Source organism: Triticum urartu, chromosome 5A (genome assembly GCF_056163025.1).
Source record: "Triticum urartu cultivar PI428250 chromosome 5A, HENAU_Tu73, whole genome shotgun sequence".
Lineage (NCBI taxonomy): Eukaryota > Viridiplantae > Streptophyta > Magnoliopsida > Poales > Poaceae > Triticum > Triticum urartu.
In genome coordinates this window covers 277,295,541-277,322,348 of record NC_141877.1, presented here as the reverse complement: position 1 = coordinate 277,322,348, position 26,808 = coordinate 277,295,541, and the positions used below count along the sequence as shown (strand labels likewise).

Sequence of the window (26,808 nt, the reverse complement as noted above, 5' to 3'; positions counted from 1 at the left end):
CAGCGAAAAAACTAGTGCGCAAACTGTCATCAGACACGGTCCCTTATTCAGAACTGTGTACGATATGTGAACACCACAAACGATTCATATAGCTTAACCTGTGTGTGATGAGTTTGAACGTCAAAAATTTTGGTTCGAATTTCCCTGGTTATAGTGGTCATCCACATCATTGCATAATTTGGGTACACAAAGGAGACTACAACACACCCACACTTCTTAATCTAGCAAGTTCAGCAATTAAACAGAGCTAGCTGACCTGAACATTACTCTATCAAAGACCGACGCTCTTAATTAAAAAAACAAAGAGTACTACTACGGCTGGTGCTCGTCGATCTCCACCGCCACCTCCATGTCCAGCTCGCGCCCGATGGTCTCCTGGGAAAGGGGCTCCATGGCATCAATTGCACCATACTCGGCAAGCATCTCGCCATCCACATCTGCCATATCTTTGGAATAGGCCACCACGAGCTGGGCATGGGCGGCCGCAATCTGGGCTTTGGCGGGCTCCATCATGGCAAGGTATGCCATGCAGGAACAGACGGCTACTCGAACTCTCTCGGTGATTGCCAACTCTTCGGCCGTGGGTTGCCGACCATTGTCGGAGAAGCTTCGTTCGATTTGTGTGGTGACCGCCATGATCTGGGCGTGGACGGCCTCGACATGGTAGTGGGCGGCTTCCATCAGGGCTAAGGCCGCCGCTGCGGAACGGACAACTATTGTGCCGCTCTCGCTAGTTGCTATCCCCGAGGCAGATGATGCTGCCATCGCTTGAGAAGCAATAACGGCCGTTTGGGCTGCCTTGGCCGCCCGGACGCAGACTGTGGTCGCCCTCACGAAGCTTGTAAGCACGTGCCTGGCGGCTGCGGCCGCGCTCTCGCCGGAGTGGACCGCAGAAGTTGCCCTCACGACGCGGGTCCATGTCCCCATCTTTCACCGGCGACGAATGAACAGTGAAATGGTATTTGGGGAGTGAGCTAGTGTGCTTGACACGCCGGCTGTGGACTGTAGCCGGCGCACCTTCTCGTGTAAGCCATAGGCGTACTATACACGGGCGGTGCTCCAAGATATTTTGTGCTGCATCTGACACGGTTGGTGATAACAAACTGTGTGCGATCTATTTGATTTCAATTACGTAATGGGGTCACAACTGCAAAGGATGGTGTTTGAATTGCTAGAACTTTTATCTGCAGTGAACATGCAACTATAGGTGTGTTGTTAAAAAATTGGAATTATTCAGGGTTCGTTTGGACGTTTTTATACATTAACTTGGTTTTGTAGGCATTTCAGGTGCATAATTCAAATTTGAACTACATGCACATGCTCCAGAGCATATAAATGGGTTGGAAACTCAAATCAGTGTCCTTGGTTGCATGCTTAGGTCCCATGCAAGAAATGAGAATGAATGTCAAACACACTGCCACCATCACTCGGCCGCAAACATTGAGATACCTGGTTTTTAAATACTATTAAATCCAAAACTCGTTTGAAATTCATGAAACTTGGCATGCTATCTTGGAGCGGCATCAACATGCCGTGGTAAAATTTTTGTCCCATTTGGGGCAGGTTTGGGTATAAGCTTCTCACAAACCAGAGCTTCTCACGACAAGCGTGATGGTTTCGGTAGGGTACGTGCCACCTTTGGGGACAAAATGATATCCGTTGCCTCTTATTGCTTTCAAAAATTTTTGAGAGTCAACATAGAACAACAGGAGTGTTGTGTTTAATTTTGGAATTTTTCGGGGTTCGTTTGGACATTTTTGTACATCAACTGGGTTTTCCAGACATTTTATGTGCATAATTCAAATTTGAACTACATGCACATTCTCCAGTGCATATAAACTGGTTGAAAAATCAAATATGTGCCCTTGGTTCCATGCTTAAGTCCCATGCAAGAAATGGGAATGAATTTCAAACACCCTGCCACCGTCACTCGGCCGCAAACATTGAGATACCTGGTTTTTAAATTCTAGTAAATCCAAAACTCGTCTGAAATTCATGAAACTTGGCATGCGATCATGGAGCGGCATCAACATGTCGTGGTAAAAAGATTGTCCCATTTGGGGCAGGTTTGGGTATATGCTTCTGACAAACCAGAGCTTCTCACAACAAGCGTGATGGTTTCGGTAGGGAACGTGCCTGTAACGCCCCGAGACCGTTGCGCCAGGTGTCTTCCAGTTATTCGCTGTTGTTGCCTTGTCTTTTGCTTGTGTGTTGCATCTTGCCATGTCATCATGTGCATTGCATCATCATGTTTTTAAAACTTGCATTCGTCCGGGTCTCCTAGTTCCTTCCGTTGTCCGTTCTGAGCCCATACACACTTGCACGCACCCGCGGCACATCCGAAATATCATTTTATAAGTGGCCGGAAAATGTTCTCGGAATGAGATGAAAGTTGGCGTGCGGTCTTATTATAGTGTAGATAGAACGCCTGCGAAATTTCATCGCATTCAGAGTCCGTTTGACGCCCCAACGGATAACATATAGCGACATTATAGCCGGTCAAACGTCGGACGTTTTCGGTCTCCGAAAACCCATGCCGGGCCGCTGTCTCTCCTCTCCTCTCAGTCCAAGCCCTTCTTCACACCCCTCCTAACCACCTGACCCCCCTTGCACAGTGCATCGACCCCTCTCGTGCGCGTCCAGAAACAGCCCCGAACCCGTACCGCCCAGTCATCACCGTTGCGTTCAGATCATCCCCTAACATCCCTAAAACATCTCCGTTTTTCTTTTTGGACTCCCCTAACCTTTTATTATCGATCGTCCGATCCCGATCCGATGATACAAATCCCCCTCCTATTACCTACATGCTATATATAGCCCCCTAACCCTAAATTTTAGGCCTCCTGTCTCATCCACCCATCGCCGCCGCCGCCACACTCAAATGCCCATCGGGATCTCCCCCTGCCCGAGCCACCTGACCAGCCTCCTTCATCCTCGGGATCCCTCTCGATCCTCTCTCCCAACCAACCAGCATCCGAGGCCTCCCTCGATCCACCCAACAAATCAGCTCCGCAACTTCCCTGCTCCCCTCGCGCTTGGGCATGCAGCCAGCCGAGTGCCCACCTCCAGATCGAGCAGGAGGCTCGATCTCAAGCTTCTCAAGCTGCCGGCGACTAGGGGCCCTCCCGTCGTGCCCCTTTTATTTCTCCTCCTTCCCTTGGTTCTTTTTTTCTCTATGAAAGTCCCATCTCTCTCTCTCTCTCTCTCTCTGTTCGTGCAACAGGAGTTCTGCCTCGACACCATGGCCATCGCCCCGCTTCTTCAAGACCAGTCGCCGTTGATCTGCTACCATGTCGCCTCCCGCCGTCGTCTGCAATCTAGGAGCCCAAGCTCCTCCTTCCCGAGTCAGTAGTGCCCGGATCCAGGCCCGCAACGAGCGGAGCCCCGACGCCCGTCCGCCTGAGCATGCCCCGCCTCGACCTTGGCAGTGACCATCGGCGCCACCGCACAACGACACGAGCTCCATCCCCGAACGCCATGGCCGCCTCCGACCTCAACTCCTCGTGCGCCCGCACCTACCGCCACGGATGCCCGAACCAACGGCTACCTCGACCTTCAGGCCACCCGGACGAGCCCCTGCTTCCTCGACCGCCTGACCCCGTCACACCCGAGCTGCACGGGAGACGAGTACCCCATTGCAGCGCTCGACCCCGCGCTCGTCTTCCCGCCCGGACGGCTGCCTCGCCAGCATCCCAGGGCTCATCTCCGCCGCTGCTGCTACTCTGAACCTCATGCCCCCACTGCTGTCTGCTTCGTTCAGTCGAGTAGAGCGCTCGCCCGGGCTGTTGACGCGCCGCCCTTCCGCGTGGGTTGCCGTACCGCCTGCAGGACTTCCAGCGCTCAAGGCCCATCCGAGATCCAGCAAGGCCCAGCTCCCTAGAGCCCGACGTGAGCAGCTCCCCCCGGCGCCTTTTTTCTCTTCTGTTGGGCCTCCTCCAGTTTGAGTTTTGGCCCGATGTGTTTTTTTCCTTGCCTGCGATTTTATCTATTTATCCACAGAACGTTGTTTTACAGAAAAGACCCTCATGTTCATACATTTAATATCTCACAAACTATGCATCACATGTAAAAACTTTATATATGAAAAATGCTTAGAAATTCATCTACTTTCATAATATCCAACTTTCATGCATGTTAAAAATGTTTAAATTGTTGTTTGCATTAATTTGCATAAATGCCTTGCTAAAATGCTTTATTTCAGAACTAATTAACCATAGCTCCAAACTTAACAAACTTTATATGTAAATGGGATAGAAAAATGCCTAGATTAACTTGGTGGCATTAGTTCGCATGTTTAACAACTATAAAATATGCTTTAGGACAGAATAGTACCAAATCCATATTTTGCACATGAGGATTTTTCCGGACTTGTTGCTTGTTGTTCAGGCCTCATTTAAACTTGCCTAGATAGGTAGTTTTCATATCCTTCATGTCTTGCCATGTTTAACAACTTTTAATATTGTTGGGTACATAAATGAGAGTGAACTAAATAAGCCATGTGGTGTTCTGTCAATATGCAACTCGTTACATATTGAGCTCCACTTAATTTGTAGTATTGTTTGTGCACTTTGCCATGCCATGCCTCTTTAAACCGGGCATGCATCATACTTGGTTGTGCATCATAACATGTTTATGTGATGGTTATTTAGTATGTTGTTTGCTTCTTTCCGGTGTTGCTTCTTCGGGTAGTTCCGATAACATCGCGTTTGCGACGTTTCATTCGACTTTGTCCGTTTGTCTTCTTCATGGACTCGTTCTTCTTCCTTGCGGGATCTCAGGAAAGATGACCATACCCTCGAAATCACTTCTATCTTTGCTTGCTAGTTGTTCGCTCTATTGCTATGCCATGATACCTACCACTTGTTATATCATGCCTCCCATATTGCCATGTCTAGCCTCTAACCCTCCTTTCCTAGCAAACCGTTGTTTGGCTATGTTACCGCTTTTGCTCAGCCCCTCTTATAGCGTTGCTAGTTGCAGGTGAAGCTGAAGTTTGTTCCATGTTGGAACATGGATATGTTGGGATATCACAATATCTCTTATTTAATTAATGCGTCTATATACTTAGTAAAGGGTGGAAGGCTCGACATTATGCCTGGTGTTTTGTTCCACTCTTACCGCCCTAGTTTCCGTCATACCGGTGTTATGTTCCTTGATTTTGCGTTCCTTACACGGTTGGGTGTTATGGGAACCCCATGACAGTTCGCTTTGAATAAAACTCCTCCAGCAAGGCCCAACCTTGGTTTTACATTTTCCTAACAACCTATTACCCTTCCCTTGGGTCGGCCAACCCAAGGGTCATCTTTATTTTAACCCCCCGGGCCAGTGCTTCTCTAAGTGTTGGTCCGAACCGAGCTGCCTACGGGGCCACCTCGGGGAAACTTGAGGTTTGGTTTTACTCGTAGCTAGTCTCATCCAGTGTTGCCCTGAGAACGAGATACGTGCGACTCCTATCGGGACTGTCCGCACATCGGGTGGCTTTGCTGGTCTTGTTTTACCATTGCCGAAATGTCTTGTAACCGGGATTCCGAGACTGATCGGGTCTTCCCGGGAGAAGGAATATCCTTCGTTGACCGTGAGAGCTTGTGATGGGCTAAGTTGGGACACCCCTGCAGGGTTTGAACTTTTGAAAGCCGTGCCCGCGGTTATGGGCAGATGGGAATTTGTTAATGTCTGGTTGTAGAGAACTTGACACTTAACTTAATTAAAATGCATCAACCGCGTGTGTAGCCGTGATGGTCTCTTTCCAGCGGAGTCCGGGAAGTGAACACAGTTCTTGTGTTATGCTTGAATGTAAGTAGTTTCAGGATCACTTCTTGATCACTTCTAGTTCACGACCGTTGCGTTGCTTCTCTTCTCGCTCTTATTTGCGTATGTTAGCCACCATATATTCTTAGAGCTTGCTGCAGCTCCACCTCACTACCCTTTCCTACCCATAAGCTTAAATAGTCTTGATCTCGCGGGTGTGAGATTGCTGAGTCCTCGTGACTCCCAGATACTTCCAAATAGTTGCAGGTGCCAACGATACCAGTGCAGGTGACGCAACCCAAGCTCAAGTGGGAGCTTGATGAAGATCATGATAGTTGTTTTGTTTCGTTTCCTGTTGATCAGTAGTGGAGCCCAGTTGGGACGATCGGGGATCTAGCATTTGGGGTTGTCTTCCTTTATTTTGGTTCCGTAGTCGGACCTTGATTGTATTCTGGATGATGTATGTTTAACTTGTATTTCTGTGAAGTGGCGATTGTAAGCCAACTATTTATCCCTTTCTTATTCAGTACGTGGGATTGTGTGAAGATTACCCCTCTTGCGACAAGCCTACCATGCGGCTATGACTCTAAGTCGTGCCCGGACACGTGGGAGATATAGCCGCATTGTGGGTGTTACAAGTTGGTAATCAGAGCCATCCCCGACTTAGGAGCCCCCTGCTTGATTGAATCACTGACGTTGTTGAGTCTAGAACAAAATGTTTTGAGTCTTAGGATTATTTATATTGGAGAGTAGGATTCTTTTTACTCTTCAGTCCCTTCGTCGCTCTGGTGAGGCCTCCTGACGTAGAAGTTTTGACTTTTCTCTCCTCAAATTTCAAGGAATTTTTTTAGGATCACGTGGGTATCTTGGAATCATTCTGATGGTTTTGTGACGAGAACATTTTTCTTGGTGCCTCCTGACATTTTGGGGTTGTGGCAGTGTCCCGGGGAGTTGAGCTCTGAGGTGTTGTCATCACAATTTTATCATTGTAGTTCTAGAATACCTGAGTTCGCCGACAGCAAAAATCTCTTTTATGCAGTTGTTGGTGAGATAACCTCGACGCCACCCAGTACTGGGGCGGGAGTTCGGGAGTATTGCCATAACTCGTATAACGGATGCTTTTCGAAGGTTAAGGTAAATGATTTCCGAAGGTTTCTTGGTTATGTGTTGAAGGATGGATACAGCTGGATGTAGGATTTGCTAGTTTGGGTGAGATATTATGCTTCCCCTATATCCCCAACACGTGATTGCATAACCAGAAAGTTTCGGGAGTTTATAAGTGGGAATTCAAGTAGCTCGTAGGATATCTTTCCAACAGACACAGGATACGATATGGGTCTATCATATGTTTGTTTCCAGCTTATTTTGCAAGCCAATCCTTTGTTTTGTTTTTCAGTGGTGGTATTCGAGTTGCTTTGAAGTCAAATATTGATTACATACCTTTTCCTAAGGGGTGTTCTCATATTCCTATGTGAATACAAATCCATCTTGATCTTCAAGTTTGCCATCTCAATTTCTTCTGAACCGGTGTGTCTCTCTTCAAGTGGATCCGATCTATTTCAACATCCGCAAGATCAACTCAAGTCTTCTCAACGTTGTTTGTTTCATCCGTCCCAAGTTGCCTTTGTCTTCCTGCCCTCCCACCCTTTTTCTTCAAGGACTCAGACTTCTTAATCAAGTATCCTTGTTATTGATGTGAAGTCTCTCAATTCTTTTCCACCAATGTCCTTATCCGGTGATTATCAAGAAGATACTAACGGAGCCTCAAGTTTATCATTCGTCATTCTTTTTCTTCTCCGGTGGATTCAATTCAAGCTTTCGGTGTTGATCATATTCTTTTCCTTATTTCAAATGTTTTATCATGCCGGTGCACCTCTTAATCGTTCATCTCTCTATTCATATTCGAAGTGCCGAAGATAGCTCAGAAGATTCGTGTTTCCACTCTGCTTTCGTTCAAGCTCTTTCGAGGATGTTGTCTCATACAAGTTATTTAACTCAACCGGTGCAATCTCCTTTTCAAGTAATCGTTCAACGGTGTTTTTTAGTGGGCCCTAACCCACAGGTCTTTTCCCAGGATCTTACCCGACTCTTCTAATATTCCCGGAGTTATTCTCAAATTCATTTCAAAGTGTGACGTAGGAATGATTTGTCATCAGTCAAATGCCTTTCTCCAAGATCTTTCAAATTCTTTTCAGCGTTGGTTCAACTTTTCTATTCTTCATTTTTCCAGAGTGTCTCAACAATTTGGTGGTGTTTCTTCTCGTCATTCTCAACATTTGAAGACCGAAGAAGAGTTTTTCTTCCAAATCTTATCCGTTCTCTCAGAGATGTGTAGTTCAAGCTTGATACCATCCTCTCATAATTGTTTTCGATTGTGAGAATTCTTTTCACCCATCTGGAGCAATTCACGAGTCTTTTTAGTTTGATTCTTCGGAGTCCATCATTTCGGGATTATTCATTCCAGCTTTCAGCTCTCATTCTCCAAATCTTACCGGTGCATCATTCAAGTATTCTCTAATCAGCTCGTGATCCATTCATTCTCATGTATCTAAATTCCCTCATGTATCTTCATTCGTTTTCCAATTCTTCCGGGTGATTTGTGCTTTTGCTACTTTCATGTTCAATTCTTACGGGGTTTGTTCAAGAGTCCTCCTTCTATGTTCTCACACTAATTCATTTGTTCTTCCCAAACCCGACCGGTGATTCGTTGAAGACCTTCTCAAGTTTGCGCTATATCTATCTTAATCCTTTCTACGAGAATAAGTAGTATGCCAAATTCGTTGCTGGTCATCAATTCAAATTGGTGAAGGACACACATAACATAATTCTTATTCTTGCTTCATCCAAATGATGGATTCATTCTTCCGGAGTTTGTTCACGATGAATAAATTCTCGGTTCGAGATGCTTCATCTTTTCTTTTCCGGAGTTTCAAGTTTTCCGCTTTATCCCGTCACAAAGCTCCATCTAAATCATCGCAAGGCTTCACCTTGTGTTTTCAAATTCTCTTTATTTTTATCATCATTTTGTTACCGGAGTTCTTCATGGAGGCCCTACATCGTGGTTCGTCAAGGATTCCTTTCATTCTTCAATTGTCCTCAAGATTTCTCTCGAAGTTATGATCCGCCAAGCTTTACTCAAAAATGAATGTGGTGCTCAACACATGTTTGTTTTGAGGAGATCAAGTATTCCTCTTCTTGCATTATGTAGTGCGATTCTTTCTACCTTATCTTTTGAGGTGGTGCTATAGCTTTTCTTCACAATTTCTATTTTTGTTTCGTGATTCACGTGTTGTCAAGAATGAGATAGTTAAACCCATCAATTTATTCGAGCATGAGCTCTTCTCAACCCATCAACCTCTTCATTGGAGTTATCTTGGGGTTATATTTCACCTAAAGCTTTCCCTAAGGATTGTTGCTATTTATGGTGTTTATAAAGGACCCAAGTAATTCATTTATCCTCCCGATGAAATAAGTTTCTCATCTCCTTGTTCATATCAATCCAACCTATTGTTTTCATTAGTGGCAGAATTTCACCTCAGTGTCGAGATGTCTTCCATTAGCCCACATCAAGCTTATGCTTTTGTTGTTGATAATCCAACAACTCCGTTCAACCTTTTCTTCGTAAGCATGCTCTTTCAATTTTATTTGCGAGAGTTGTTATTCTTCTTCTCTGTTCTTTTCTTCCCAACCATCTAGTTTTCCATTCATTTGTTCCGGAGGCATGGTGATGTTGCTCTCTTCGTCCTATCATCTCGTTTTGCGAAGATCATGCTCTTTCCTTTGTCTATCCATTGGACCGGAGTGCCGTGTCCTTCATTCAAGTTCTCTCATCTTATCAAGTTTTTGCCTCCCATCTCAACCGGAGTGCTGTCTGAAATCTTTCTTACCCATGGTGCCATTCTTTCAATAGTTCCGGAGGTAGTGTGTTCTTGATTTCATCAAGTATCTTCTCATCTTGTCAAGTTCATGTTCTGTTCTTTCCATTTACAGTCGGGGTGCTGTCCAAATTATATCAATTGTATTCCGTCTCTATCTTGTTTTAACCGGAGTGTTGTGGCTATCATTCCTCTTCTAACCGGAGTCTCATCCAAGTGCTTTCATTTTTCCAAGTCCACATTATTGCCTTCCATTTCGAACCGAAGTGTTGTCATATTTGATCCTTATCATTCTTTGTACATCCCGTTTCAATCGGAGTGCTTGCGTGTACTTCTTGTCCATTGCAACCCTTTTTCGTATGTCTTTCAACCTACAAGGTTCTAGTAATGTTCCTTGTTACTTTTTTCTAACGAAGTGTTTTCAACTTCGTTCATCTCTGTTGTATTCTTTCTTTCAAGTTTTGAACATCTCAAGGTTCTTTGGTTTCACTCGTTTGTCAAAGAAGCAACTTTGTTTTTACCTCTTCCTCTTCCGTTTCCTTCCGGTGCCATCCTAGATCCCGGGACGAGATCCTCTCGTAGTGGTGGAGTGTTGTAACGCCCCGAGACCGTTGCGCCAGGTGTCTTTCAGTTATTCACTGTTGTTGCCTTATCTTTTGCTTGTGTGTTGCATCTTGCCATGTCATCATGTGCATTGCATCATCATGTTTTTCAAAACTTGCATTCGTCCAGGTCTCCTAGTTCCTTGCGTTGTCCGTTCTTAGCCCATACACACTTGCACGCGCCGCGGCACGTCCTAAATATTAATTTATAAGTGGCTGGAAAATGTTCTCGAAATGGGATGAAAGTTGGCGTGCGGTCTTATTATAGTGTAGATAGAACGCCTGCCAAATTTCATCGCATTCGGAGTCCGTTTGACGCCCCAACGGATAACATATAGCGGCATTATAGCCGGTCAAACGCCGGACGTTTTCGATCTCCGAAAACCCATGTCGGGCCGCTTTCTCTTCTCTTGTCTCAGTCCAAGCCCTTCTTCACACCCCTCCTAACCACCTGGCCCCCTTGCACAGTGCATCGACCCCTCTCGTGCGCGTCCGGAAACTGCCCCGAACCCGGACCGCTCAGTCATCACCGTTGCGTTCAGATCATCCCCTAACATCCCAAAAACATCTCCGTTTTTCTTTTTGGACTCCCCTAACCTTTTATTCTCGATCGTCCGATCCCGATCTGATGATACAAATCCCCCTCCTATTACCTAAATGCTATATATAGCCCCCTAACCCAAAATTTTAGGCCTCCTGTCTCATCCACCCATCGCCGCCGCCGCCACACTCAAATCCCCATCGGGACCTCCCCCTGCCCGAGCCACCTGACCAGCCTCCGTCATCCTCGAGATCCCTCCGATCCTCTCTCCCAACCAACCAGCATCCGAGGCCTCCCTCGATCCACCCAACAAATCAGCTCCACAGCTTCCCTGGTCACCTCGCGCTCGGGCATGCAGCCAGCCGAGTGCCCACCTCCAGATCGAGCAGGAGGCTCGATCTCGAGCTTCTCAAGCCGCTGGCGACCAGGGGCCCTCCTGTCGTGCCCCTTTTATTTCTCCTCCTTCCCTTGGTTCTTTTTTTCTCTCTCAAAGTCTCATCTCTCTCTCTCTCTGTTTGTGCAACAGGAGTTCTGCCTCGACACCATGGCCATCGCCCTGCTTCTTCGAGACTAGTCGTCGTTGATCTGCTACCATGCCGCCTCCCGCCATCGTCCGCAAGCCAGGAGCCCGAGCTCCTCCTTCCCGAGTCAGCAGCGCCCGGATCCAGGCCCGCAACGAGCGGAGCCCCGACGCCCGTCCGCCTGAGCATGCCCCGCCTCGACCTCAGCGGTGACCATCGGCGCCGCCGCACAACGACACGAGCTCCATCCGTGAATGCCATGGCCGCCTCCGACCTGAACTCCTCCTGCGCCCGCACCTACCGCCATGGATGCCCGAACCCAACGGAGACCTCGACCTTCAGGCCACCCGGACGCGCCCCTGCTTCCTCGACTGCCTGACCCCGTCACACCCGAGCCGCATGGGAGACAAGTACCCCGTTGCTGCGCTCGACCCCGCGCTCGTCTTCCTGCCCGGACGGCCGCCTCGCCAGCATCCCAGGGCTCATCTCTGCCGCTGCTGCTACTCTGAACCTCGTGCCCCCGCTGCTGTCTGATTCGTTCAGTCGAGTAGAGCGCTCGCCTGGGCTGTTGACGCGTCGCCCTTCCGCGTGGGCTGCCGTACCGCCTGCAGGACTTCCAGCGCTCAAGGCCCATCCGAGATCCAGCAAGGCCCAGCTCCCTAGAGCCCAACGTGAGCAGCTCCCCCCGGCGCCTTTTTTTCTCTTCTGTTGGGCCTCCTCCAATTTTAGTTTCGGCCTGATGTGTTTTTTGACTTGCCTGCGATTTTGTCTATTTATCCAGAGAACGTTGTTTTACAGAAAAGACCCTCATGTTCATACATTTAATATCTCACAAACTATGCATCAGATGTAAAAACTTTATATATGAAAACTGCTTAGAAATTCATCTAGTTTCATAATATCCAACTTTCATGCATGTTAAAAATGTTTAAATTGCTGCTTGCATTAATTTGCTTAAATGCCTTGCTAAAATGCTTTATTTCATAACTAATTAACCGTAGCTCCAAACTTAACAAACCTTATATGTAAATGGGGTAGAAAAATGCCTAGATTAACTTGGTGGCATTATTTTGCATGTTTAACAACTATAAAATATGCTTTAGGAAAGAACAGTACCGAATCCATATTTTGCACATGAGGATTTTTTCAGACTTGTTGCTTGTTGTTCCGGCCTCATTTAAACTGGCCTAGATAGGTAGTTTTCATATGATTCATCTCTTGCCATGTTTACAACTTTTAATATTGTTGGGTACATAAACGAGAGTGAACTAAATAAGTCATGTGGTGCTCTGTCAATATTCAACTCGTTACATATTGAGCTCCACTTAATTTTTAGTATTGTTTGTGCACTTTGCCATGCCATGCCTCTTTAAACCGGACATGCATCATACTTGGTTGTGCATCATGCCATGTTTATGTGATGGTTGTTTACTATGTTGTTTGCTTCTTTCCGATGTTGCTTCTTCGGGTAGTTTCGATAACATCGCGTTTGTGAGGTTTCGTTCGACTTCGTCTGTTTGTCTTCTTCATGGACTCGTTCTTCTTCCTTGCGGGATCTCAGGCAAGATGACCATACCTTCAAAATCACTTCTATCTTTGCTTGCTAGTTGTTCGCTCTATTGCTATGCCGCCATACCTACCACTTGTTATATCATGCCTCCCATATTGCCATGTCAAGCCTCTAACCCTCCTTTCCTACCAAACCGTTGTTTGGCTATGTTACCGCTTTTGCTCAACCCCTCTTATAGCGTTGCTAGTTGCAGGCGAAGCTGAAGTTTGTTCCATGTTGGAACATGGATATGTTGGGATATCACAATATTTCTTATTTAATTAATGCATCTATATACTTGGTAAAGGGTGGAAGGCTCGGCCTTATGCCTGGTGTTTTGTTCCACTCTTGCCGCCCTAATTTCCGTCATACCGGTGTTATGTTCCTTGATTTTGCGTTCCTTACACAGTTGGGTGTTATGGGAATAAAACTCCTCCAGCAAGGCCCAACCTTGGTTTTACATTTGCCTAACAACCTATTACCCTTCCCTTGGGTCAGCCAACCCAAGGGTCATCTTTATTTTAACCACCCTGGGCTAGTGCTTCTCTAAGTGTTGGTCCGAACCGAGCTGCCTGTGGGGCCACCTCGGGGAAACTTGAGGTTTTGTTTTACTCATAGCTAGTCTCATCTGGTGTTTCCCTGAGAACGAGATACGTGCGACTCCTATCGGGATTGTCGGAACATCGGGTGGCTTTGCTGGTCTTGTTTTACCATTGCCGAAATGTCTTGTAACCGGGATTCCGAGGCTGATCGGGTCTTCCCGGGAGAAGGAATATCCTTCGTTGACCGTGAGAGCTTGTGATGGGCTAAGTTGGGACACCCCTGCAGGGTTTGAACTTTCGAAAGCCATGCCTGCGATTATGGGCAGATGGGAATTTGTTAATGTCCGGTTGTAGAGAACTTGACACTTAACTTGATTAAAATGCATCAACCGCGTGTGTAGCCATGATGGTCTCTTTCCGGCGGAGTCCGGGAAGTGAACACGGTTCTTGTGTTATGCTTGAACGTAAGTAGTTTCAGGATCACTTCTTGATCACTTCTAGTTCACGACCGTTGCGTGGCTTCTCTTCTCGCTCTTATTTGCGTATGTTAGCCACCATATATGCTTAGTGCTTGCTGCAGCTCCACCTCACTACCCTTTCCTACCCATAAGCTTAAATAGTCTTGATCTCGCGAGTGTGAGATTGCTGCATCGTCGTGACTCACAGATACTTCCAAACAGTTGCAGGTGCCGACGATACCAGTGCAGGTGACACAACCCAAGCTCGAGTGGGAGCTTGATGAAGATCGTGATCGTTGTTTTGTTTCGTTTCCTGTTGATCAATAGTGGAGCCCAGTTGGGACGACCGGGGATCTAGCATTTGGGGTTGTCTTCCTTTATTTTGGTTCCGTAGTCGGACCTTGATTGTATTCTGGATGATATATGTTTAACTTGTATTTGTGTGAAGTGGCGATTGTAAGCCAACTCTTTATCCCTTTTCTTATTCAGTACATGGGATTGTGTGAAGATTACCCCTCTTGCGACAAGCCTACCATGCGGCTATGCCTCTAAGTCGTGCCCCGACACGTGGGAGATATAGCCGCATTGTGGGTGTTACAAGTTGGTAATCAGAGCCATCCCCGACTTAGGAGCCCCCTGCTTGATCGAATCGCTGACGTTGTTGAGTCTAGAACAAAATGTTTTGAGTCTTAGGATTATTTATATTGGAGAGTAGGATTCTTTTTACTCCTCAGTCCCTTCGTCACTCTGGTGAGGCCTCCTGACGTAGAAGTTTTGACTTTTCCCTCCTCAAATTTCACGGATTTTTTAGGATCACGTGGGTATCTTAGAATCGTTCCGATGGTTTTGTGACGAGAACATTGTTCTTGGTGCCTCCTGACATTTAGGGGTTGTGGCAGTGTCCCGGGGAGTTGAGCTCTGAGGTGTTGTCGTCACAATTTTATCATTGCAGTTCTGGAATACCTGAGTTTGCCGACATCAAAAATCTCTTTTATGCAGTTGTTGGTGAGATAACCTCGACGCCACCCAGTACTGGGGCGGGAGTTCGGGAGTATTGCCATAACTCATATAACGGATGCATTTCGAAGGTTGAGGTAAATGATTTCCAAAGGTTTCTTGGTTATGTGTTGAAGGATGGATACAGCTGGATGTAGGATTTGCTAGTTTGGGTGAGATATTATGCTTCCCATGTATCCCCAACACCTGATTGCATAACCAGAAAGTTTCGGGAGTTTATAAGTGGGAATTCAAGTAGCTCGTAGGATATCTTTCCAACAGACACAAGATACGATATGGGATCTATCATATGTTTTTTTCGGCTTATTTTGCAAGCCAATCCTTTGTTTTGTTTTTCAGTGGTGGTATTCGAGTTGCTTCGAAGTCAAATGTTGATTCCATACCTTTTCCTAAGCGGTGTTCTCATATTCCTATGTGAATACAAATCCTACTTGATCTCCCGACACGTGGGAGATATAGCCGCATTGTGGGTGTTACAGTGCCACCTTTGGGGACGAAACGATATCCGTTGTCTCTTATTGCTTTCAAAAAAATTTGAGTGTCAACATAGAACACCAGGAGTGTTGTGTTTAATTTTGGAATTTCTCGGGGTTCGTTTGGACATTTTTATACATTAACTGGGTTTTCCAGGCATTTTATGTGCATAATTCAAATTTGAACTACACGCACATGCTCGAGTGCATATAAATTGGTTGAAGAATCAAATTTGTGTCCTTTGGTGCATGCTTAGGTCCCATGCAAGAAATGGGAATGAATTTCAAACACCCTGCCAGTGTCACTCAGCCGCAAACATTGAGATACTTGGTTTTAAAATTCTAGTAAATCCAAAACTCGTCTAAATTCATGAAACTTGGCATGCTATCATGGGGCGGCATCAACATGGTGTGGTAAATTTTTTGTCCCATTTGGGGTAGGTTTGGGTATAAGCTTCTCACAAACCAGAGCTTCTCACAACAAGCGTGATGGTTTCGGTAGGGGAAGTGCCACCTTTGGGGACAAAACAATATCCGCTGCCTCTTATTTCTTTCAAAAATTTTGTAGTGTCAACATAGAACAAACAGGAGTGTTGTCTTTATTTTTGGTATTTTTCAGGGTTCGTTTGGATATTTTTATACATAACTTGGTTTTGTAGGCATTTTATGCGCATAATTCAAATTTGAACTACATGCACATGCTCCAGTGCATGTAAATTGGTTGAAAAATCAAATCTGTGTCCTTGGTTGCATGCTTAGGTCCCATGCAAGAAATAGGAATGAATTTCAAACACCCTGCCACCGACGATCCGCTACAACCATTGAGATACTTGGTTTTTAAATTCTATTAAATCCAAAACTCGTCTGAAATTCATGAAACTTGGCATGCTATCACGGAGCGGCATCAACATGCCGTGGTAAAAAATTTGTCCCATTTGGGGCAGGTTTGGGTATAAGCTTCTCACAAACCAGAGCTTCTCACAACAAGCATGATGGTTTCGTTAGGGAACGTGCCACCTTTGGGGACGAAACGATATCCGTTGCCCCTTATTGCTTTCAAATTTTTTCTAGTGTCAACATAGAACAATAGGAGTGTTGTGTTTAATTTTGGAATTTTTTGGGGTTTGTTTCGACATTTTTATACATTAACTAGGTTTTCTAGGCATTTTATGTGCATAATTCAAATTTGAACTACATGCACTTGCTCCAGTGCATATAAATTGGTTGAAAAATCAAATATGTGTCCTTCGGTGCATGCTTAGGTCCCATGCAAGAAATGGGATTGTATTTCAAACACCAGGGCACTGTTGATTGCCGGCAAAACAGTGGGATACTTTGCTTTAAATTCTAGTAAATCCAAAACTCGTCTGAAATTCATGAAACTTGGAATTCTATAATGGAATGGCACCCAAAATGTTGTGTTATTTTTTATCTCCATTTCGAGAAAAGGCGCACTAGAATAACAACCAATAAAGGCATTTTGTAACAAATAGCCACCATTGTAACATCTCAAACGTTTTGTATAATTTAAATTGTGTGCGTTCTGTTAACCATTCACGTGACGCCCTGCCTCACTCTTTTAATGGCTAGGAGGTGCCGTGTAGATAGGTGCTTGAGTGCTTGACTAAACGGGAGGCGTGCGAGCTATACTCCAATGCGGAGAATCACCGAGAAGCGTGCGAGCTGTACGCCGCGCAGGATCACCGGGAAGCGAGCGCTTTGACATCCATGGCCACCCGCCTTGCTCGCATCCTCTACATTAATGGCGCCCAAGCCGCAGTTTAATACAGTTTTTAAATATAAAACACTCATCGCAATCGTTTTAGTTAGAACACCCGTATGCAAAACTGATAACTTCCCTGGGAAGCCAAGGGAAAATGTGCCTAGTTGGATTTGTGCAGCTCTTGACCACAAACATTTTAGTTAGGACACCCGCATGCAAACTGACAGCTTCCCCAGGAAGCCAAGAGAAAATGTGTCAAGCAGGATTTCTGCAGCTCTTGATCGCAAACGTTTTAGATAGAACACCCGTATGCAAAGTGAGAGCTATGGTCACCCCTTCAATGCAAACGGTTGTTTTGGATGACCCGTGTGCAACCATGTACAAACAATTTGGTAAGATTTGCATCTATCATATTGGGTATGTTGCCATTTGTCAAACTGGAAAGATTGACATTTGTTGATCCTTGTAACATTGCCATTTGTCAATCCTTGTAACACTGCGATTTGTCAAAATATGCAGCTAGAAATTACTAGCACTATCTAATTTTTGCAACTAAAATTCAGTAACTAAGCATAGATTTCATTCATAGATTAAACAATCGTTCTTAATTTATTCAAACAGTTCAACTCGGCAGCTGAACCGACCAAACTTTTCCCCAATTGTTGCCAACCACGTACTGAATAGCTAGTTCAACTATATATAGTAGATAATTTTATGTATGTTGTACAGTTCCACCACACATCTATAGTCATATGAACTGAAAAAAATAGCCCCTAAATACTACTACTACGGAGGGGCTTTGTGCTACTTACCGCAGCCTCTCCTCTGCCGAGCGCACTCAGTAAGAGGCACAGGAGGAGGAGGTCGGCGAGCTGGACAAATGCAATACGGTGCCTGCCACTGCTGCATGTTCAGCGACGCTCGTGAGCTCGAACACCCACTGCCGCTCCAGACAATCCCTCTTGAAGCGACCGGACTGCTCGTAGATCTCTTGATTCCTCACCTCTGCGTTAGCGTGTGCTGCGGCCACGGCTGCGGTAAGGCTCTTTGCGTGCTCGACGAGGCGCTCCTCCTCGCGTAGGAACTCGATGTAGCACACAAGGTCGCTGACGCACGTGCGGGCCTCCACCTCCGCCTCCCTACTTCGGCCGGCGGTGGCAGAGCTAGTGATGATCCCGGCGGTCGACGGTGGGCTGGCGGCCACGGCAGCCGAAGACGGAGTGGCGGCCATGACGGCCACATCCCACCTTCGGGCAACGGTGGCGGAGCGGGTGATGGCCAACAGTGGGGTGGCGGCCACGACGGCCACCTCCCGCCTACGGGCCGTGGCGGCGGAGCGGGCGATGGCCCTTGCTTTTGATGGTTGTGTGGCGGCAACGGCGGTCGGCAACAGCTGCCGACGGGCAGTGGCGACGGAGCATGTGGTGGGTGTTCCGCGCACACCCAACAGGGACGCCACACACACTACACTACGCCGGGGACTGAGCCGCCGTCGTGGTGTAGACTCCGAGCTGGAGCTATCCTCTGATGACAGCGGAGTGGCTGAGTGACGATGATGGACCGGTGCCATTGGCGATTGTGGGAGAAGCCAATGAGATAAGCTACATGGAGGGAGGGGAAAATGCGACGCAGGACTCGCCGGCCGTGAGGGTTTATATAGCAGGCCGGTAAGCTTTGGGATTTCAGGGGATTTCACTAAGTCGAGCGGGAAGGTTGCACGGGAACCTGCAAGGTTGCGTTGGAACAGGCTCACCGACGATTCATTGTCGCCACCGTTTGGCCAAAAGAATGCCCCCGAGCGCTGCGCAAGCTTGCGCTGTAAGCCGTTTGCGGCTGCGGGGTGACAAGACGTGCGAGAGGAGGATGAAAGGACATGTACACATATGGATAATACAAAAAAACGTTTTTATTTAATTACCTACTATACCCCCGTCCTGGTTTATATGTAGGATTTAACTAATAAAATATGAATGCATGTCGCCAAAGATTATATCATTGGATTCATATTTGAACATAGTTTCTAGTTATACAATTTTGGTAACATGCATTAACACTTTTTTGGTTAAATTTAAGGTTATTGAAAGTGCAACTATCCCTAGGTGGTTTTGGTAATTCCTAACAACATATAGCTCATTGAGCTAATGCTATGTCAAGATTAATATCTCAGGAAAGCTCAATGATTGGCATGGCATGGATGAGAAAAGTGGACCCCTCAAAATGCTAAGGACAAAGGATTGGCTCAAGCTCAAAGCTCAAGACTCTACACTTCCCATTTTAGTGATCCAAGATCACATTGAGTCTATAGGAAAAGCCAATACTATCAAGGAGGGATGAGGTGTTGCTTAATGAGGTTCTTGCTCAAAATGCTTAGTGATATGCTCCAAAACCCTCAACTACTTTCTCACATCCACATATGACCTAAACCAAAAGTCAAACTCGTCCCCACCGATTCTTCCTATCCGGCGCCACCGAGTTTCAAATGTCATAGCCACTGCCACAAACCCTAGGCAAATCGGTCTCACCGATAGGGATCTCGGTCTCACTGAGATGGGGTTGTAATCTCTTTGTTTCCCTTCGTAACATTTTGGTCTCACCGAGATGAGCGATCGGTCCCACCGAGATTGCAATATAAACTCTCTGTTTTCCCTTCGTAACGTTTCGGTCTCACCAAAATGAGCGATCGGTCCCACCGAGTTTACCTGACCAACTCTCTGGTTAGCTTATTACCAAAATCGGTCTCACCGAGTTTTTGTAATCGGTCTCACCGAGATTACGTTATGCCCTAACCCTAATCATATCGGTCCTACCAAGTTGCATGTCAGTCCCACCGAAAACCCTAACGGTCACTAGCTTTGCTGAATAGGTCTGACCGAGTTTAACCATTCGGTCCCACCGAGTTTGTGTGGAGCCTATAAATACCCCTCCACCACCTCTTCATTCGTGGAGAGAGACATCAGAACGAACCTACACTTCCAACTTACTTTTTCTGAGAGAGAACCACCTACACTTGTGTTGAGACCAAGATATTCCATTCCTACCATATGAATCTTGATCTCTAGCCTTCCCCAAGTTGCTTTCCACTCAAATATTCTTTCCACCAAATCCAAATCCCGTGAGAGAGAGTTGAGTGTTGGGAGACTATCATTTGAAGCACAAGAGCAAGGAGTTCATCGTCAACACATCATTTGTTACTTCTTGGAGAGTGGTGTCTCCTAGGTTGGCTAGGTGTCACTTGGGAGCCTCCGACAAGATTGTGGAGTTGAACCAAGGAGTTTGTAAGGGCAAGGAGATCGCCTACTTCGTGAAGATCTACCGCTAGTGAGGCAAGTCCTTCGTGGGCGATGGCCATGGTGGGATAGACAAGGTTGCTTCTTTGTGGACCCTTCATGGGTGGAGCCCTTCGTGGACTCACGCAACCGTTACCCTTCGTGGGTTGAAGTCTCCATCAACGTGGATGTACAATAGAACCACCTATCGGAACCACAACAAAAACATCCGTGTCTCCAATTGCGTTTGAATCCTCCAAACCCTTCCCTTTACATTCTTGCAAGTTGCATGCTTTACTTTCCGCTGCTCATATACTCTTTGCATGCTTGCTTGAATTGTATTAAGATTGCTTGACAAAGTTGCTAAAATCTGCCAAGAACTAAAATTGGGAAAAGGCTAGATTTTTATTTGGTCAAGTAGTCTAATCACCCCCCTCTAGACATACTTTCGATCCTACAAGTGGTATCAGAGCTTTCGTCTCCATTTGCTTTGATTTCCATAGCTTTTGGTGGTCATAGCCTTGGTTTCACAACCTAGGAGAGTATGGCGTCTAGTGAGGAAAATTACCACCGTAGAGGTCCTTACTTTGATGGCACTAATTTTGCTAGTTGGAAGCATAAAATGAGAATGCATATTCTTGGACATAACCCCTCCATTTGGGCTATTGTGTGTATTGGCTTGCAAGGTTAATTCTTTGATGGGAGAAAACCGAATCATGAAGCTACCGCGGAAGAGTTGAAGATGCAACAATACAATGCTCAAGCTTGTGATATCCTCTTCAACGGATTGTGCCCCGAAGAATTCAACAAAATCAGTCGTCTCGAAAATGCAAAGGAAATTTGGGATACTTTGATTGATATGCATGAAGGTACCGACTCCGTCAAGGAATCCAAGTTGGATGTGCTTCAAAGTCAACTTGACAAGTTCAAAATGAAGGATGGTGAAGGTGTCGCTGAAATGTACTCTAGGCTTGCTCTTATCACAAATGAGATTGCCGCCTTAGGAAGTGAAGAGATGACCGACAAATTCATCATCAAGAAGATCCTAAGAGCCTTGGATGGAAAATATGATATCGTATGCACATTGATCCAAATGATGCCAAATTACAAAGATCTCAAGCCAACGGAAGTCATTGGAAGAATTGTTGCTCATGAGATGTCACTCAAGGATAAGGAGGAGCTCCATAACAAGTCAACTGGTGCTTACAAAGCCTCATGTGAAGCTCCCACATCATCAAGTGTGAAACAAACCTTCAATGAAGAATTGAGCCTAATGGTGAAGAACTTCAACAAGTTCTACAAGAGTAGAAGCAAAGAGAGAAGTTCCAAGTCAAGGTCCTACAATGACAAAAGATCTTCTAGTCGAGAGCGAAACTACTACAATTGTGGAAGACCCAGACACTACTCCAATGAGTGTACGACCCCCTACAAGAGAAGAGAAGATTCTCCCAAAAGAAGAAGTAGAAGAGAAGAATCACCATCGAGGGAGAGAAGGAGTAGGGGTGATCGTTATGAACGAAGACCCTCTCGGAGAAGCAAAGATTCGGAAAGGAATGAAAAGTCATCAAGGACCTACACAAAATGAAGACATCAAGCTCATGTTGGTGAATGAGTATCCGGCTCCGACTCCGACAATCACTCTGAGAGAAGCTATCACTCCGACTCCGAATATACTCAAGATGAAGGTGTTGCCGGTCTAGCACTTGTGTCAACCAACTCCTACGACATATTTGATTCACCAAATGAAGGAATTGGAAGATGCTTCATGGCCAAAGGTCCAAAGGTATCACACCCCGAGTATGTTGATTTCAATAGTGATGAAGATGACTTGTTAGGTGATGATGATTTACTTGTTGACAACTCTAGTGATGAATACTATGATGAAACGTCAATTAATCATGGTAATCAAGATGAAATGAATGACAATGATAAGGAGAATATTGAGTCTCTAACTAAAGAACTAAACACTCTTAAGTTAGCTCATGAAACTATCTTAGGAGATCATCGAGAACTTTTAAGGACTCATGAGAAATTACGTTTTGAGAAGCTCAATCTTGAGGAAGAGCATGAGTTCTTAAAGGCAATCAATGATGATCTTTGCAAGAAAAGTTCTTATTACATTGCCAAGCATTTACTCTTATCCACTTACATGCCTCAAGTCAAGTCTAGTAACAAGAACAAGAAGGATTCTTCCTCTAGTAGTAACAATAATCATGCTAAATCCAATATTGTTGCTTCTAGTAGTTCTCTTGATTCCAGTAATGATTCTCTTAGCCAAGTTACACTTGAGCAAGAAAATAGCTTATTGAAGGGAATCATAGAGAAAGGTGTTTGCAAGAGCCTTGCCGGGAGCAAGCAATTCGAGGAAATTGTATGCAAGCAAGGAAGGCACCGGAAGAATCAAGGTATTGGTTTTGAACGAAAGTTCAATGCCAATGGAGTTGAGTGGGAAGAAGATCAATACCCCAAGACGAAGTTTGTTCCTCAATAAGAGAAGTATGATCCTACTTCTTTCAAAGGGACACAAGCTCAAGATGATCTTCCACCACAAGACCACAAGGAAAAAGGCAAGGACAAGCTTCAAGAGGAAATTGATGCATTTGAAGAAGCTCCTAAGGCCTTGGTCAAGTGGGTTCCCAAGACTACATCAAGTTCCACTTCATCAAGTACAACTACAACTCCGAGGATTCCCATCAAGATGGTGTGGATCCTGAAGAAGAAGAACTAGAGAGTTCTTGAGGGTGACTCCGCCAACATACTTCAATCTTATCATTTTGGCAAGAACAAGTGCAATCAACTTCCACATCTTGCACTAGTTCAAGGAGTCACAAACCCTCTTGTTGGTAAGACAAGGGACAAGGTAACCTAATGCTCTCATAGACATCATCTTGTGTGTGCATCACTCTATGTCTATGGATATCCTTGTTTGTTCCTTGTGGGACTAACCCGTGTAGGTATTGAAAGTGCAACTCACTCCAAAGGATAGCTCCGAATGATCTACATCAACTTAGAGCATCCACATCTTCAACACCTACATGAAGTCATCATCAACAAAACCCAAGGTTAGTTCATCCCTCTTAGGGGGGATCTCACATCTAGGGGGAGCTTTACTCTAATAATTGAGCTAAAGCAACTCTAATGGTGTGAACACAACAACGCTTTATGTAAAAGTGGTAACCCCACTTGTGCTTAAACAATGAGTATGACCTATGATCAAATGTTCTCATTTGACACCTAAGTCAATATACTCATATATAGATGACCTAGTCATCGCCAATTGCTTGATAGATGCTAGAATTGTTTGTGCATGCTTTGCCACATATTTCATTTGCCATTTTATTGTGTGAGCATGTTGGTTGCATAATTTACTCATTCGAGGACATCCACTTGTTGTTTTGATTGATTGGTTTCTTTTTCTCTTGCCAAGTGGATGGACAAGAATTCCTATGAGCCTTCTCTAGCTATCTATGCTCTTCTCGTCTCAAACTCTATTCATGCTACATCACAAAGTTTGATCAAGTCAGATTCGAACCACTCTGTGTGAGGAGCACTCGGAGTCCCCAATTCGTCATAGACTTAAACTTCCAAAACTTCTTTGTGCATTTCGGTTTGACCGATTCATCCATTTCGGTCATACCAAGATCACTAAGTCGATCTAGGTTTTTAATCTCGGTGCAACTGATTTGAACTTTTCGGTCACACCGAGTTGCAGTAACTGCTTGCAGTTATGCATCTTGGTGCCACCGAGTTGTTCCACTCGGTCACACCGACACGGTCAGGCTATATATACCCACGGGCCAAAATTTGGAAAACTTTCCGAACCTCTTCGCCCGCGCTCAGCCTACTCTGCCTCCATGGGTCTCCGGATTGTCCTCCTCGTCGCCAGCCGCCTCCAGTCGCTGGTCTCCTCCGCTATCAACGGGATCGTCTTTGCCGTTGCCGCCGTAGCAAGTCCATCGCTGAACTAGGGTATGGACTTGATCTTTGTGCTATTCTCACTCCGATTCCCCAGCACATTGTTTTGCCATGTATCTTGCCACGATTGAGATCACTCTTTCCAAAGAAAACACTCCGTAGTTTAGTTGTGGATTGAAAATTTAGGGTTAGGTTTCCTCCGAAACCATCTCGGACCGACCGAGTTGTTGAAATCGGTTCCACCGATTTGGCTCAGGCCATTGCACATGTGATTCTCGGTCTGACCGAGAATTGCAAATCGGTGTGACCGAGTTCGAGTCTTTGTGAAACCCTAGCAGTCTCGGTGCCATCGAACTGTGACTTGGTCTGACAGAGTTCACTAGTTTAGGTTCCAACAGCTGCTTCGGTATCACCGAGATTTCAAATCAGTAGATCCGAAATGCTTTCTGTGGAAAACTAAAACTAAGTTTTTGATTCATTCTTTTGCAAAAACCTCTACACTTTGTGATGCTCATCCACTCTAGCTCATATATAATCCATTCACAGGGTCTGCTGTCAGTGTTTGCATCATGTCAGATCAGAGTGACAGTCAGAACAAGTCTGAGGAGCAAGTGAACTTGAGTGAGGGCACTAGTCCCTCTAGCATCTTTGATGAAGGAAGCAGAAGTACCCCCCAGCAACTTGCCTAAGGCAGCCACTAGGACCAGAAAGAAGAAAACCTCAGATTCTGAGCATGAGGACTATGTGGCTGCTGAGGAAGAGGCCTCCTAAAAGAGGAAAGTCCTGAAAAAGGAATATGGCACAGCTGCTGCCACTAAGCCAGGGATGAAACAAAAGGTTCCTGCCAAGAGAGCTCCCATGTCAAAAGCCAGAACATCCACTCAAGAGACTTTGGGATCTGCACCCAAAGAGCAGGTTGTGGCAGAAAAGAAAAGAAAGGAAAGGGTCAAGAAGACCACTGCCAGAGTGCTTGGGAGATCTTCAATAATGAAAGACTCTGAAGAAGAGGAAGAGGATGCAGCAACAGCACCCAAAGCTCAAAAGCTTATGGGAGATGCTATAAGGGCAGGGGCTGTTCCATCTAAGCCCAAAGGAACTCCTAAGCCAGCTGCTCCAAAACCCAAAACTGCACCCAAGAAGAGCACCAGGAACATCCCAGCAGCAGAAAAGAACAAGGACCCAGTGCCTCAAGCTGCTGAAGAAGAAGATGATTCTGTCGTGTTAAGGAAGTTGAAGCCCAAAATTCCAAACCACAATGATGCTCATCCAGTTGCAGAGAACATGAAAATCAGGAAGGATTTTGGTCTAAGGCTATGGAGAGAGTCTGATCCATATGCCACCAAGAGAAGGACTGTTGTGGACTACAAGTTCCATACCAAGGAACAGCAGGACTTCTATGAGACGATCTTACTTGACAAGAAGCCCATAGTGTGTGACATGATATGGGTCGATTGGACATTCATTGAGGAAAATGAGGATCACTTCTCTGGTGTATATGACAGCTTCAAGGCGTGTGGAGTCGATGATTTTGTGACTCAGAAGCTCACAAAGTGGAATGATGAGCTCATCATGCAGTTCTACTCCACAGCTCATTTCTACCCAGATGGAAGAATTGTCTGGATGTCTGAAGGTACTAGGTACGAGTCAACAGTTGCTGAATGGGCGAAATTGATCAATGCTCCCGAGGAGAGTGAAAATGAATTGGATGTCTATGCCAAGAAGAAGAAGGATCACAACACCATGGCACACATGTACAAAGAGATCCCAGATGCTGCTCTTGAGACACACAAGTTTGGATCAGTACATTACCTTCTGTCAGGCTTGCCAACAATCAACTGGATCCTCAGGCACACTCTCTTGCCAAAGTCAGGTGATCACAAGATGATCAGAGGTCACTCCATCAACTTGCTGCACATTTTTGATGTTCCACAGAAGTTCAAGGTCATGAGCCTAATTGTGGAAACCATAAAGAGGACAACTGTAGATCAGAAGAGGAGTTGTGGGTATGCCCCACAGATCCAGGAGCTAATCAACTCCAAGATGGGCACTGGCACATATCTCCTGGAGAAGGAACACATGCCCATCTACCCATACTTTGAGGACAACACTGTGGTGATGGATGAAAATGAACCATCTTCTGTGCACGCACAAGCCAAGAAGGAGAAGACAAGGGCTGAAAAGGCTGCAATGATGCCAACCACTGAAGAGGCATCTCAGTATCTTCTGAAGAGCAAGCAAGATCAGCTTGGCTACTTGATTGCCTCCACTCTGAGGATTGAGAAGGGATTTTCTACCCTGACTGAAAACCAGAAGAGCTTGGAGAGGATCGTGGAGCAGAAGTTCTATGACTTAGATGTGAAGGTCACTGAGATACAGTCTGTTGTTGAGCAACTTCAGGATGAAGTGCAGGAGAAGAAGGGACAGAAAACCACTGATGCTTTTGCTATAGTGCCCAGAGGTCAGAGGTCTGCTGCTATGCCTGTCACAGACACCAGAGCAACTTCATTTGCACCAGCTACAACTTTAGTGCCACCAGCTCCAGCACCTACTCCACCAGCTCCATCTACATCAACTGATG

The 26,808-nt window shown here is 45.7% G+C and overlaps 1 long non-coding RNA gene across 1 annotated transcript; it reads left to right on the top strand.

Annotated features, from left to right (window-relative positions):
• The first annotated feature begins 10,924 nt into the window (after window positions 1–10,924).
• LOC147971055 (uncharacterized) lies at window positions 10,925–14,518 on the top strand. The gene is made up of 3 exons (XR_015604475.1): window positions 10,925–11,958; window positions 12,760–12,848; window positions 14,059–14,518. It is a non-coding gene; the product is annotated as an uncharacterized LOC147971055 (long non-coding RNA).
• The last annotated feature ends 12,290 nt before the right edge of the window (window positions 14,519–26,808 follow it).